General features: G+C 38.7%; 1 long non-coding RNA gene across 1 annotated transcript in view; it reads left to right on the plus strand.

Annotated features, from left to right (window-relative positions):
* The window catches only part of LOC141513765 (uncharacterized), a 58,203-nt gene extending 42,459 nt beyond the window's left edge, over nucleotides 1–15,744 (plus strand). The window contains exon 3 of the long non-coding RNA XR_012475873.1: nucleotides 15,573–15,744. This is a non-coding gene — a long non-coding RNA (uncharacterized LOC141513765). The remainder of the gene's footprint in view (nucleotides 1–15,572) is intronic.
* The last annotated feature ends 769 nt before the right edge of the window (nucleotides 15,745–16,513 follow it).

Here is a 16,513-nt window from a genome sequence, read left to right on the forward strand (position 1 = left end):
CCTGGTTTTTGTCCTTAATTTTCAAAGAGAATCAATCCCAAGGGTGTGTTTGACTCACACGAATTGAATTGAAGTGAGGCAGAGCTGCTCAAAGCTATCTGTCTCATTCTCTCCTCCTGAGTCATTGAAATCCAGTGGCAGGACAAAAGTTAAGATGACTGGCGATGGCCTGGGATGCAGAATCTTTGATGTCAGACCAAGTTCTAAGTTCTCCACAGTCCCCGCTTCAGTTGCTTTCTCAGCTGGCACTTATTAGATGTTTGTTGAATGAACGACTGAAAGAATAATGTGCGTAGTGTTTGACAACCAAGAGCAATAATGATGAATTTTTCAGAGGTAGGGGAATCAGTCGGTCAATTTATATGGCATTTAAGCCAAAGGACTCATTGGGCATGACTGAACTTTATAGACAAGAGAAAAACTCTCTTCCATCCCTCCTCCATTTAACTTGCTCCTCTTTTTCAGTTAAGGGACTTGCTGAAAGTTGTCTTTTCTCAAGTCATGCTAGAAGAAATTATAGAAAAGGAAGGAGGTGAGTGAAAAGAGTAGAGCTGCTTTTCTCTTGAAAAGAAACATCCCCTTTTTCAGTTACAGTTTAGAGGCCCAAGTGGCAACTCTAGAGTGAGGGGATGTAGAAACTGCTAGAATTCATGGATTAAATAACTGCAGTTCTATAAACCAATTACTTTCAGTAATGCATTTATTGTTCTCCTTCTGTTCCCCTGGAAGAATTGATCTCTTTAGCCAGGGCTGTGAATTGTTAAGGAAAGTGTGTGTGTGTGTGTGTGTGGGGGATATGGGAGTGGAGAGAGTGCCTTCTTTCCATTCTTGGTTCAGTGGAAAGAAAACTGAATATGGAGTCAACTCACCTGGCTTTTGCCCATGTTCTGGTACTAACCCTTTGTGGTATTAGGGAAGTACCTTTCCATTCCTTGAGGCTCAGTTCCCTTACTTATACAAAGAAGAATTAGGATTGGTTGATCCTGGGGTTCCTTCTTAAGATCTTATGATCTTAAGTTACAGGTCAGGCATTTATCAGTTATGCGATCCTGCAAAAATCATTTCACTTTTCTGTACCTTAGTTTTCTCTTCTGTAAAATCAATTTAAAATATTTATATTACAAGGGGTTGTAAAAATGAAATGAGCCAGTAAATAGGAAAAATATTTGTAAGGGTAAAGTGATAAATAAATGTGAGCTGTTTCTACTTTTCATAGAATTTTAGTGGTGAAAATATCCTTTCAGATCATCTTTTTTTTTTTTTTTTTGCAAGGCAATGGGGATAAGCAGCTTGCCCAAGGCCACACAACTAGGTAATTATTAAGTGTCTGAGGCTGGATTTGAACTCAGGTCCTCTTGACTCCAGGGCTGGTGCTCTATCCACTCTGCCACCTAGCCACCCCCAGATCATCTTTTCTAACCACTTCATCTGATGGAGGAGAAAACTGCAATCTAGCATTGGAAGGTCAGTTCATCTCCAGGTTGTAGAATTTAGAGTTGAAGGAAATCCGCCCTTTCATTTGGACAGATGGGAAAAGTAAGTGACTTGTCTGTGGTCATAAAGATAATAAATGCCTGATTCAAACCCACATCTTCTATTGAAAGACAAATATCTATGCTCCTATTCCCCTCCTTCCCATGGGGCTGATCTTTCCAACCCAGGTCTCCTGACTTCCATTCTAGACCTATTTTCAAGAACTGATTGATAGAATCTGGCCTCAGTCCCTTTCCAAGAGTTGCTATAAATTGTGTTGGGTGTTAGGCCTTGAGGGAATTGTCAGGGAAAATGGGTTACTACCATCTTATCAAGAAGGTGACTTGGTAATATAGCTCTGCCTTATTATATTATCACTGATGGTGAAAGTCTCCTAGTAGGGAACTTTTGGTTGTGTGTGGAGAGACAGAGACAGAGAGAGAGAGGAGAGAGGACTAGGACATCACTAGTCATGCTTTTGCTGAGGACCTCAAGCTGCTCACAATAATAAGGTTAATATGACGATTATCACATAGGGACTATGTATGGAGGCAGTATTGTATAATGGATAGTGTCCTGTATTTAAAGTTTAAGAATGCATAGATTGAAATCTTGCACCAGCTTAGTGATCCTGAGCAAATCACTTGAAGTCTCTGAGGCCCAGTTTCTACATCTCCTGGGCTTTTTTTGTGAGGAGGAAAGGTAATGTATGGAAAGTATTTTGCAGACCACCTGAATCACAAACATTCTGGTTCTGCTTTAATAAGAAATACTGATTTAAATATGAGCTTCAATCTTGACCTGGATGGAGCTTAGAGGGTTGTATGTGTGTGTGTGTGTGGGGGTGGGGGGGCTGTGGGGGATATTAGGGACTTTCTCTTTGGGAAGATTTATCTTTGTCAATTGAGAGCCTGTTCACCTTATCAAAGTGACCCAGGTCAAATTTCACTGTAGTGGTTAAATGATGTAATGTCCCTGGGGAATGGGGAACGTCTCCTCCTTGGGAATCTGAATAATTGAGGAAATCACTGGAGAGCTGGGGTAGCCAGACTGGTTGGACCTGTTTGTTCAGGAACTAAACAGAAAAAACAATTGCCAAGAGGCAGCTATAAACTACTGTACCAGACCCAACTGGGCACCGTATTCTCTTCTTTAGACTCCTTCAAAGCACAGAATTTTTAGAATTGGTACCTAGAATAGTACCCAGGAAGTCATTCCAACTTTCTCATTTTTACAGATGGAGAAACTGAGACCTAGAGATATAAAGGCACTGCATAATCCAGCATAAATAACCTGATGTTTCTCAGTCCCATAGTCCTTATATAAAATTCTTTAGAGAGGCCATCGTTTCATTCTTTTTATCTGTATTGGCAGCTCCTGGCACGTATTAGATATTTAATCAAAGATTAGTGATTGATCACTATGGAATAATGGAAAGAGAATGAGACTTGAAATCAAAAGTCTTGGGTTTGAATCCTACTTCTAAAATTTATTTTGCAATGTGAATTTGGGGAAATCACCTCTTTTAGCTTCAGTTTTCTCATCTTAAAATTTGTATAAAGATGGTTGTGAGAAAACATTTTTATGAATTGTAAAATGCTGTATAAGGGATCCTATTATAATTCTTATATTCACTGAGGATGCAGTTTACTAGTTATGATTCTTCCCTCTGAGCTGAAATGACTATTATAAAGAAACACACAATAGGCACATATTAATATCTATAGATATTTATCCCATCTGGAAAGGACATAATATCTAACTATGCTGGAAGGTGATGGTGATATACCCTTGGGTTCACCTTCAGTTTCTAGAATTCTTCAGTATTGCTCAGATATATAAATGAATGAATGAATGAATGAATGAATGAATGAATAAAGGAATCAGGCAACTTATATGAGCTCAATATGGTAGTTACAGCCCAGGGCAGTTAGGTGGCACAGTGGATAGAGCACTGGACTTGGAGTCAGAAGGACAGGAGTTCAAATCCAGCCTCAGACACTTGTGCGCAAGTCATTTAACCCTGATTGCCTCATATCTAAGGCCATCTCCAGTCATCCTGATTCATATCTGGTCACCAGACCCAGATCGTTCTGGATGAGAAAGTAAGACTGGTGGCTTAATACAACACCCCTTCACTCAAATCCAATTCGTGTGCTTGTCATAGCATCATCTCTCTGATGTTTTGGGTTTTCTTCGAGAACAAAAGACAAAACATTGTCAGGGTATTCACAACCTATAAATCATTGCTAACAATTTTATTTTCACATTTTACACACAGTCTTGGAAAGGTTAACTATTACTGCACATTGAACATAAAGACAATTTTTGACTTTATGTAAGGGAAGTTTGTAAAAGTGGAATAACAATTAGTAATAATAATGTCTTATTTTAAGCCTAGAAGAAATACACAGGCTCCTCATATCCTTGAGGTTCCCTTTTCTGCTACTTTAAAGAGTTTTTTTTAATGATAGGAAACATTAGGAATACCATCACACCTCCTCTGAACCCCCAGTCAGAAAAAAATTCCTAACATTTAGGCAGGTGTTTGGCTCTCTGCCTTCATTTATATTTACAGTTATTTTTGATAATGTTTGGCCTTTTTGTGGTTGAGCCAAAATTCCAATTTCCTGAAATGCAGAGTAAATAAACAGGCACCCAGCAAGGAAATTGGGAAAAGAATAGACTTTTCTTGGTATTCTCGCAGTCCTTGAAGAAGTCATTAGCCCAATCTATCTGTAGGGCCAATGACCCTCTTTGATCTTTCCCTTTACCACCATAACTCAGTCCTATTTTCTTTTTATCTGGTTCCCCACTTTTTGCTCATTCTTTGTTCTGAACTAACTGGTTTTTTAATACAAGCTCCTAAGGGCATGACCAATCAGAACAGATTTCTTTCCTGTGGCACTTAATTGAAATGTCTTTGATTCAATAAGGTGTCCACACCAGACTTTGTTCACAGTTGGTAAACAATCTGGGTGAGTTCTCACTTGATTAATGACTATTTCACCCTTTGCCAAATGATTTCTTGATTTTAGGAGCTCTATGCTTAGTGGAATGTTTACTTAACCAAAATCAGAAAGGGAACAGGGTTCTACACCTGCACCTTATTAATTGTGTAACTAGGGGTGAGCTACCAGACTTCTCTGTCAGGTGAACCTCAATTTCCTCATGTGTTAAATGGGGCACTATCTTTATAGTTATTTTGAGGAAAGTATTTTATAAAGTTTGAAACCTAGGACCAGGGGTTTTTAGCCTGAAGTACATCAGTTAGTTTTTTTTTTTTTAATTGATAACTATTTCAGTATAAGGAATTCCAAAAGTCTTAATGCACTGGGGGGTTTTAGGTTTCACAAAGACTTTTAGGTGCACAGCTAGGTGGTGAATGGATACAGTGCCAGACCCTGAATCAGGAAAACCTGAGTTCAAATATGAGTTTAAACTCTTACTAAAAGTGTGAACCTAGGAAAGTCATTTCATCCTGTTTGTCTCAGGTTCCTCATCTGTAAAATGAGCTGGAGAAGAAAATTGCAAACCATTCCAGTAACTTTGCCAAGAAAACCCCAAAAAGAAGTCACAAGGATTTGCCATAATAGAAAAATGACTAACAATAACAAAGACTTTTGGAGTACCCTCAATAATTGATTTCCTTTATAATCTTGTATATTTTATTTTATACATTTAAAATGTTTTTCCCCCTGAGGAGGGGTACCTAGTCTTCCCAAGACTGTCAAAAGGATTCATGGCACCCTGCCCTAGACAGCTCTAAGTTCATTTATTTCATCAACATTAAGTTTCTATAATGCATAGATCATTGTGCTGGGGCAGATATAATGGTCAGATAAAACTTGGTCCCTTGATCTCTTGAAGATCAAATTGTCCTACCTGCTGATTCATCTCTGACCACTGAATCCAGATGACTCTGGAAGAGAAAGTGAGACTGGTGCCTTAGCACCTCCCCCATCACTCACATCCAATTCATGTGCCGGTAATGGCATCACCTTCTGATGTCATGGTCTTCTTAGAGAATGAGCAACTAACATCAGTGCAGAAATAATTAAGTTAATTCCTCTCTATCCCATGCTTTGAATTTACAAAGGATATTTCTCACTAACCCTGTGAAGGAGACAGTACAACTATTACTATCACCATTTTATAAAAGGGGAAACTGAAGTTCAGAGGTTTCATTTCGGGTGATTTACTCACCCAAGGTCACACTGGTGCTAAGTATTAGAACCAGGAAATGAGTGTATTAATTCTGGCTCCAAGTCTACTTTTCTCTTCCCTCTTTTATGAAGCATCTGCCTTCAGATAGCCATAATGCATATGAATGCAGGAGAGGTACCAACCAAAAAGCTTTATGCTGTCCAAGGGGGAAGGGTTTACCAACTTGGCTGAATCCCATGCTGAGAAGAATCAGCACAGACTTCATGGACTCTTTCATAGTAAGCAGGTTATTGTTATTAATGTGCTAATGCTTTAGGATGGTTTGGGCAATTGGTTTTCAAGACAAAGGAGGGGGATGCCAGGAAGTGAGGTCAGGTTAAATGTCTTTGGCTGGCTCTCAGGGTCATGGGGCTTCTTTTGTTCCTGATCACAGTGAAAATAAATAAATAAATAAAAAGAGCATGAAAAACCAACAGGGGATCACATTTCCAAACTCCCGTTCTCGTGGTTGACTTCTGAATCATCAGTTTAGTCATTAAGAGACTAAAGCACAAAGTTGCGCTTGGCGATGAGATGTAAATTGTACCTTTCAAAAGGTCAAGGCCTGCCTCTGATTAAGCAGCTTCTTAGGCTGTTATATCACAGCTGAAACAATAGCAAAACTTAGGCTATTTATAGGTGCCCCCCCCTCCTTTCCAGAAATTCCCATTGGGATGTGAGGGTTTGGGGAGATGATTTCCATATACTTGTGGTTTGGAACTCTGCATCAGAGAGTTTCTATAGCATCAGCTGGGTGCTGACAGCTGCTGAAGGGTAAACAAGCGATGATGCATTGAACTGGGAAGTCCATATGGTTGAGAAAAATAGAATAAAATAAAATAAAAACATTTGTTATTATGTTGGATTGTTGAGCCCAACTGGATTCAACCATTTAACACTACTCGGATGCCTTACACGCTTCTAAGAGAAGCAAATCATTATAAATGGGAGCATTTCTTTTTTGGATGAGAAGAGATTTCTGGTATGGATGGAGTGGCAGGAGGTAGGGTGTGGGGCAGGATTTCTCAGCAGCTGTCCTTATTATCTAGATGTGGGTCTTGTGACAGAATGGGAATTGGCTTGCTAAGCCTTCTGGGACCAAAGTCCCATTTGGAATGGTGACTTTCCAGTGTTTTCATCTCCTGAACATCATTATCTCATTTGCCCCTGATAATAACCTTGTTGGGAAGACAGTGAAAGAATTTTTATCCCTGTTTTACAGGGAAGGAGACTGAGACTCAGGAAGGTTCTCATTATTGCTTTTTCTCTGATCACCTTCCTTGTTGGTTGTTTCAATATTTAGCAATGGATGGTAGACTGCCATATATTCTTTTCTGATTATTTTATGGGAATAAATTCCACATTGTAGAATCTAGGCATTGCAGTGGCTTTGGAATCCAAGAGTGTGAGTTTGAATCTCAACCCTGCCAAATTACTGACTCTGTGACCTTGAGAAGGTTTCTGTTCCTCCCTGAGCCTTGGTTTACTCATTTACAAAATGAGAGAGTTGACTTTGCTTATCTCAAAGGTCCATTCCAGCTACAAATGTATTGTTATAAGCTCCTTGTAGGCTGGAATAGTGTTTCATTTCTTTTAATTTCAATGCATTAATGTTTTTTTCTTGGTTCTTTTCCTGACTGTATGTTGTATATGTGTGTGTGCGTGTGTGTGTGTGCATGTGTGCACAGAAGCAAAGACTAAAATAAAAAGAGAGTGAGAAGGGGGGAGTGAAGAAATAGGGACAGAAAGTGAGAGAATGGAAGGAAGGAAGGAAGGAAGGAAGGAAGGAAGGAAGGAAGGAAGGAAGGAAGGAAGGAAGGAAGGAAGGTAGTTGGGAAGGAAGGTAGCTTTTTTAGGTCTGACCCTAGTCATCTAGCTGAAAACCATCTGACAGTTGAGCTCTCAGAAAGTTTTACCATCCCCATATTTGAAAGACTTAGCTGTCAGAAAACTTAGATTTTATCAGACCAGAAAAGGGAGGCATCATGGTGTAGTACAAAGGGACTTGGCTTTAAGGTCAAGGGACCTGGATTTGAAATCCTATCTTACTAGCAGTCATTACTTTGAACCAGTCATGTTACAAGGAGAGGGTTGGATTACATTAGGGGTTCTTAACCTTTTTTGTGTCATGAACTCTTCTGACAGTCTAAAGAAGCCCATGTCCCCTTTCTCAGATTATTTTTTAACATTAAGATAATAAGATTTCTAAGGAAATAATTATATTGAAATACAATTATCTCCCCCTTCCCTGCTTTATTCTACCTCTCCCTTCTCTTTCTCTCTGCCTCTATTGCTATTTGTCTCTGTCTCTATTTATGTCTGTCTGTCTGTCTGTCTGTCTCACTATATATACACACATACACACACATACTGTCTTTATACATGTATACACATATATGCCTTTATGCATGCATATATATTTGTGTGTGTATGTCAAGAGATATGTAAGTTTGGAGTAAGCATTGCAGGTGTTCACATGAACTATTTGTACCTGACCTGTGGCAGAACATTCTGAGCTTGTATTGATCTGATCAACCCCAAGTGGATACACTGCAATTTGTTTCAAACATAGTGATGCCATTTTGGTCTTCAGTAACAAAGGACAAGAACCAGTATGTTTGTATATACCTATGTATGTGTGCATGTGTATGTGAATATATTTGAATGTGTATATTTCACAAAGGCTAAGAGTACTAAAGACCACAGTAGGAAATGATTCAGTGGTTACTTCTAATTCCAATACTCTAAATCTATGCACCTTTTATTCCCTTTATTGAAGAGAAGATACTACACACAAACCATATTGTTTGAAAAGAGGGACAGTACAGGCAAAGTTGAATTTCCTTATATTTCCTTTCTCTTGGACAGGCTCCCTTTATTGTAAAGTTATTAGTAAAACCAAGGGATCCACAGACGCCTATCTATATACATGAGTGGGTTGAGGGCTTAGCTTTGTTTGACCAGGGAAAAGATAAATGATTATCATGTAGCTCTGTGAGGACCAAAGGGTAGTCATCTAAAGAACTAGATCTTCTTACTGGCTTTCTCTAGAGGTGAGTGACTTGAGGATAGACTCCTAAGGCTAAGGTTCTTGGAATGGTGACTTCCAAGTACTTCTACTCCAAGAGAGTTGGGCTGCCACAAATGCTTTTTGGCCATATCTCAGCAAGTCAACTCTGCCAGTGAGATGCAAATGTTTGGTGATTTTTATCTAGTCCTAAGACAGACAAATTCAAATTCCCTTAGTGGTTATCTCCTAATTTAGGTAACAGAGCAGAAAAAAAGTAAGAAGAGTATAGATGGTGGAATTTGTGCCAGTATAGTTTGAACATCTTTGGGTTGTGGGGAGTAGGATTTTGAGGAGGCTCCTGAATAGGTGGTGTGAAAAACATGAGTCTAAAACACAATAGAAAAAGTCATTGCTCTTGATATTTGCTGCAAGGATAAGCATGAGTAAATGCTGCCTGCCCCAGAACCAGACTGGTGATTTAACTTGAGGGGAGCATTTAAGTGGGCCAAGTAGTTCTTTCCAATTCCTTACATTTCCTAGGCTTTTAAGAGCCCTCCAGTTTTTATGTTTTCCTTCCAAAGATTCATTCCCTACCATTTAGATCTACTATTTCAGATACTCTCTGGCAAAATTGCAAGGAGTGGCATCAGCACATCTATGTACAGTAGGAGAATATATTTGGAATGCTTATTTCCGAGAGCTGTTGGAGATGACTAACAATTTTACACCACACAGAAGGATTGACAATAAATTTAGGAGTGGCAAATGGAACTACTGTTCTATTTCCCTCTCGGTAAATAAATAACGACAAAACCTGTATTCCAATACCAGAGCGTCAAATCCATGGTACCCAGTTGATTAATACTGAAAACATCTTGGTGAAAACGATACATTTAGAATAGTCATAATGTGAGCCCGAGCAGCTGACACTGAAGGTTTATTTTAATGTAGCACGAATCAGAGCTCAACACGAAGAGTGCATGGCTCCCCCTGTGAGGGACCACCTGTGTCCATACCTGGGAAGTTTTAAAAGCTTTTCTCTTTTTAAACAAGATTTGCAAACAAAGCCAGCCCTACTTAAGCCTTTAAGACTTCCAAGAAAGACACAGTGAGGAAGTTGATGAATCAATGGCAACTTTCTAGACCTTTATTCCTGACATTTTGCATTCCCTCTTAGAAACTGATTTCTTTTATGGCTAAGAAAATGCCACCTCTATAGAAGATCTGTTGAGATTACCCATCTCATCCATCAAAATTAATTTATATTTATTTATTATTTAAAATTTTTTATTTAATTACTATATATTTATATTTTCTTTGTAGATGTTACCTATGACCCAGGACTCTCTAAAGAGACTAGGATAGTTGTACTAGATTCAAACCTAGGTACTTTTACACCTAAGGAATTATGTCTCTTTGACATATTATGTTTCCATTTAGAATTCTCTGGGAGAAATTTTAAAGCAACACTTTAGTATATTTTATGTCTAAGTTTCCTCAGATGTGTATAACAGGATCCCCATTTCCTATCTAGGTACTCACTGTTCAGTATGAGTGGTCTGGGTCAACTTTCATTTCACCCACCATAGAAAGTTCATAAGAGATAAAGGATTAATGGAAACCCACAAACACAAACACAGACACACAGACATGCACACACACACACACACACACACACACACACACACACACACACACACGAGCAGCCCTTGCCTCTACCATCTTGTCTCTTTCTCCCCAGCAGCCTTTCCAAAAGGCTTTAAACAACCACTAATGAAAAGATCACCCTAATCTCTGAAGGCAGTATGGGAGTAAAGTCATCAGCAATATTTTTAGGCACCTATTATATTCCACACATAAAGTTAATGTGTTAAACCATTAGAAAGGCAAAACACAATCCTTGTTCTCAAAGAGTCCACAATGTAAGGGGAGAGAGACAATATGTGAACAACTGGAAATAAACAAGATGTATACTGGGAGAATTGAGTGTAGACTTAGAGAAAAGGCATTAAGATTTAGGAAGACTGAGACATGAAGAAAACTAGGGAAGCCAGGAGGGAAATATAAGAAGGGAGAGTTACAGAAATGTGGGGTAGCCAATGAAAACTCATAGTCAGGAGATGAAGAACTCTATGAGACAAATGGCAAGCAATCTTTGTCACTGAGTCATAGAGTACATAGAAGATAGTGAGTTGTAAAAAAAACCTGAAAAGATAGGAAGGGGCCAGGTTACCAAGGATTTTAATCATCAAAAGGGTTTAATATTTAATTATGGAGATAATAGGGAATCATCAAGTATATTGAGTGGGGGAAGGTGTCATGGTCAGATCTAGAAAGAACAATATTATTGCAGAATGAACTGAAAGAATGAACTGGATTGAGAAGAGACTTGAGGCAGGGACACCAATCAGGCAGACAATTTTGATGGTCTGAATGCTAGGTGATGAATCCACTTCCAGAGAAATACTCCTCAGATGACTGCATCAGAATTCACACCCTACTATTTAATCAAATCTATTTGTATAGAATTTATCAAATTGACCAGGAGATTTGGCAGAAATAAGAACCACAAGAATCAAAGAATCATCCTTTGCTTACTTTTGTGACCAGTTTGTCCAGACTTGAACCACTATTGCAAGGCTGTCATTTAATAATAGATACTTTATTTTCCCTAGTATGTCAAATACTGTAAAAAACTTCACACAGACTATCTCATCTGGTTCTCCCAACAGCCTTGGGAGTTAGGTCAGATAGACCCTAACTTCATTTACAAATAAGGACACTGAGGCTTGGACACATTAAAGGATTTATCCAGCATCAATTACCATTTTCTTTTAAATAGAAAAAATGGAATTTAAACTCAGGTCTCTACAGCTGGGGTGGGATTTAATGTGTCAGAAGTAACATATAAACCCTAGGAAACCCCTTGCTCCAAGTCAGTGTTCTTTCCACCAATCTTCACTGCCTTCCAGGGGCATATGTGAAAACCCTTTCATAAGCTACAAAAATCCTAGAGAAATGGTAACCTAATTTAAGACAGAGTGGCATATAACCCCTTATACCTGCATCTGGTTCTTTCCAGGTTTTTGACTTTTTGGAAATTGGAACCTAGTGCCCCCAGTGGCTTTGAAGGGCAAAGCTACTTAAGTAGGTCCTTGTTATCTGGTCTTTGTGAGTCTGGCCTCTGGCCACCATTTGGCTGTCCATTTGTAGCCATTAATTTCCCTCTATTCTAGCAACCTAATGTGGCAGGAAAGTTGGATTCTGAGCCAGCAAAACTAAGGACACAACGACTCACTCCGAGGTTGGTGCAAAGGGACTGAGAAATGATTTGTCTAGAAAGTTCAGTATTAAAAACAACTGTAAGAATGCCAATGTTATTCCTTTGTACCCTTCCATACCTCTATCAGAATGGAGTGGCACATGAAGAGGAGTCAGGATCTGGAAGATGGTGGGAGAGAAAGCCTAGGAAACTCCTGAAGCCTTTTTTAATTAAAAATTAAAAAAACCCCTCCAACCTAGACACTCAACAATGCTAGGGCACTATAACAAATTGGGGAATTTCTTTTCGGCAATTAGGTTGAAATTAGGTCAGTGCAGAAATGAGTGTGAATATGCCTTTCTCATTCTCAGTTCTTTGAAAAAAGAAGTGGGCTGTAACAAATGTGTCAGAGGCAGTGTTTTCCTACAGGCACTGGGGCAGCCCTCCCCTTGGCAGGGAAAAGTCAAATAGTTTGGTGGAGGGTGTGCTGGGTTTACAAGCAGAAGGACCTGGCTCACAATTTCTTTTTCATTGTTATTTGACTTTGGACAAATCACTTACCTACTAACAGTATCAGTCTTCCCATCTATTAAATGGATATATTGTTATTGGTGGTACCAATCGTAATGAGTGACTATGAGACTCAAATGAAATAATATATACAGAGTACTTTCCAAGCCTTAAAGAACTACAAATGTCAGCTATTTTTATTAAGTCCAAAGAGAGGGCCAGGGGAGGGAGTGACCCATAGCTAGATCCTCCACCTGAATTTGATATTCTCTTGCCAAGATGCTTTCCAAACCTAAGCTGACTGGAGAGAGAGAGATCCAACATGCAACCTAGGTTAGAATACTCACTTTGCTGTTGATGAGATTCATGACCTTGGACAAATTACTTCATCTCATCTGAGACTCAGTTTCCTCTTCTCTAAAAATTAAAAAAAAATTAGAATAGATCAGGGACTCTTATCTCCTTTGTGTCAACTGACACATTTATAGTTTAGATAGTCCACACCCCATGCACACCTGTGTCCCCAAACCAATGGTTTGATCTAGCCTTGAGCCTTTATTAAGCATCACCTTAAGCTGCCCAAGTCAGAACTAGCCCTGACCTCTAATCCCTGTGTGTACACACACACACACACACACACACACACACACACACACACACACCCCAACACACTAGGATTACCAATCAACCATTCAGTAAATAATTCTTCAGTCCTAGACATTGTATTCAGTTCTTGGGATAGGAAGACAAAACATGAAACATTGCCTATTCTGAAGGTTTAGCTGATCAGGAGGGACACCACATATCCTTTTAATTCTATACAAAAGAAACAGAAGGTCATTCAATGCATACAGCTTTTACAACTAAAGGATGAGAAAGGTCTAATATAGGAGGAGATGAGTTTGGAAAAGAATTAGGAATTCTAATTGAACAGCACTCACAAAGGCAACCAAAGAATGTGATAGTTGTGCAGTATGTGAAGCACAGAACAATGTACAGTATTTATATACATGTATATGGGTGCGTACATATATTCAACATACACACATTCAATATACATTCATTCATACTTACATATAAGATAACTAGGTGACCCAGTAGATAGAGTACTGGGTCTGGCATCAGGAGGACTTGAGTTTGACTCCATTCTCAGATACTTCCTAGCTGTGTGACCATGGGCAAGTCACTTAACTATTGTCCTCGGTTTTCCCATTTGTAAAATGAGTCAGAGAAGAAGATAGCAAAACACGCCTTTGTCTTGGCCAAGAAAGACCCCAAAGGGACTACAGAGTCAGACATGGCTGAACAACAATGAAACATATACATGCAGACATATGTTATATCCATTCACTTATCTACGTGTATACATATATATTTATATTTGCCCACATGTATACATACATGTAAGTGCATACAAATTCACATACATGCATGCTATGTTTGATACACCCATATATGTTGCCTCCCTAGTTAGATTGCAAGTACCTGTTACTAGACAGTTACTGGATAAATGCCTGATATTTTCTGCAGCAAGAGATCTATTCCCATGTAGGGATACCTCAATACCAATCACACTTAGATCAATTGCTTAGTGACTTATCAAAGGTCTTAACTGTAAAATGGGATTGGATTCAATCATCTAGAGGATCCATTCTAACTTTAAATCTATAAATTTCTAAGTCCTGATTAAGAAATGATTACAGATGTATACCTAATCAAGTGACAACCCTGAAAAATAAATTCTCAGAGACTATTTTCTTTTTATCATTTTTGTGGCATCAGCATCTGGAGTAGTGCCTTAAATGTCCTTAAGTATAATAAGCATTCACCTTTTTGAGAACTTATACAATGCTGGGCTACCAATGAGTATCAACAGATGTTCACCTATAAGAGTACTATATACATGTCAGGTGCCAGGATTCCATCATATGCGTGACTGAGAATATTTGAAAAATCATATGACTCAATGAAAAACATGAGTAAGAAATTAAGTAACTCATTTAAATGACCAATTCTAGCCCTCTTTGAAGCAAATCCACAGGGTCACATGTGCTTAGGGAAAAATGGTGAGTAGACTGTAAATATTGTTTGCAGAATTTTTGTAAAGGTTTTCTTCTTTCTTTTGACTCTCTCTCTGTGTGTGTGTGTGTGTGTGTGTGTGTGTGTGTGTGTGTGTGTGTGTGTATGTGACAGAGAAAAAGAGTCAAAGACAGACAAAGGGAGACAAGTGAGAGAGACACAGAAAAGCAGAGAGAAACAAGAGAGACAGAGATGGAGGGAAACAGTGGTAGGAGGAAGGGAGGGAGAAAGGGAGAGTGAGACAGAGAGACAGAGAAAGACAGAGAAAGAGACACAGACACATATACATCGAGAGACAGAGTGTGTTAAGAACTTATTTCTCTTGGATTACTTCCTTTAAAAGTATATCAAAAGGTACAAAGTTTGCTATAGATAATCCCTCACCCCCAAGCCATGAAGGTCCTAGAATCTAAGAATCCTAGACTTTAGAAGTTAAAGAGATTTTAGAAGCTGTTTAGTTCAATACCTTGATTTTACTCAGAGCAGAGATGGGCTTTAGAACAATGTTGTTCCTTTTTTTAAAGTTTTTTTTTAATTTTTGCAAGGCAATGGAGTTAAGTAACATGCCTATTATTATTAGGTGTCTGAGGTATGATTTGAACTCAGGTCCTCCTGACTCCAGGCCTAGTGCATCATGCCACCTAACTGTCCTATCCAATAGTGTTTCTGTGACATCTACCTTTTGGTGTCTGGGGGCTAGATTGATTGTTTTCTCAGCTGTGGTCCTCTACTGAGTCTGTAGCTGGTCCTTGGCAGAGTGGCAAGAGGCCTGGTCTTGGAATCAGGAGAGATCTAGAATTGACTAGAGAAGAAGGAAGATCAAATGCAATCATGCCTATAAAATCTTTTAAAAATTTCAGATAATCTTTTGTAAAATATTTCTCCAAATCCCAACAAGAAAGATGGTAAAGTATATAAGCGTATATAAATACAAGTACAAAAATATTAACAACCTTTCATCTGTCGCTTAATCTCTCTTTACCAAGGTTTTCAGATCTTTATCTCTTACAATCATTTTATTTTTAATTACAGAGAGGTGCCCATCCACAGGGGAATGGTTGCAGCAGCTTGAATGCAGTGGGATATTATTGTGCTATAAGAAGAAAGGAAATTAGAGAACACTACACTAGCAAAATTGAGAGACTTCTGCCCTCTGATCGGTAAAGTGAACAATAATAAATGAATGACTTTAGAAGACAAATTATGAAAGTGCATTTTCCTTCTCTTGGTAAAGTTGTGGTGGTTTAGAGATGTGAGCTGATGCATACAGTTTTTGCAAATTCATTGTGTTGATTTGTCTTTTTTTAGTCTATATTTATTTCTTACAAAGTAGGATTCTCTTTTAGTATAGGGGAGATGAGTCACTTCAAAGTGACAAGGTCATAAAGAAGAATAGAGTATCAATAAAGCATTTTTAAAAATGCTATGCAAATTCCAACCATCATGGTAATCCATTAAAACTTCTAGATTATTTTTATGATCTTTTGTCTAGTACTACATGGCCCTGTCCAATACTTACTTATTCAAGTGTGGAATTTTGCATTTTTCCCTTAAATTTGATCTTTAGTACATTATCCTACACTGTTAAAACATTTTCTACCTCTGTATCTATCATCCAGTATATTGGTAGCCCTCTAAGCTTTGTAGATTCATTGGCTAACTCTAGAGATGGGAACATCACTACTTTATGGAGCAACCCCTTCCACTTTTGGCCAGGAGCCACTGAAGATTCACTTAGGTCCCACCCTGCTATACTTGAGGAGATGCAATCTAAGCCTTGTCCTTTCTTTCTCAATTGTGTTTGACAGCTCCAGTTTCATTTCAGTGACAAGAAATGTGTCGAGCTAAAAATATACTGAGCAGATGTAAATCTGGGTGATGTGGCAGGATCACACCCATTGTGCCATGTGCTCGGCTTCCCATGTCTCTAGAGGCACAGTTGCTACAAGACCATTCGCAGACGGTCTATATGT

Source organism: Macrotis lagotis, chromosome 1, assembly GCF_037893015.1.
Source record: "Macrotis lagotis isolate mMagLag1 chromosome 1, bilby.v1.9.chrom.fasta, whole genome shotgun sequence".
Lineage (NCBI taxonomy): Eukaryota > Metazoa > Chordata > Mammalia > Peramelemorphia > Peramelidae > Macrotis > Macrotis lagotis.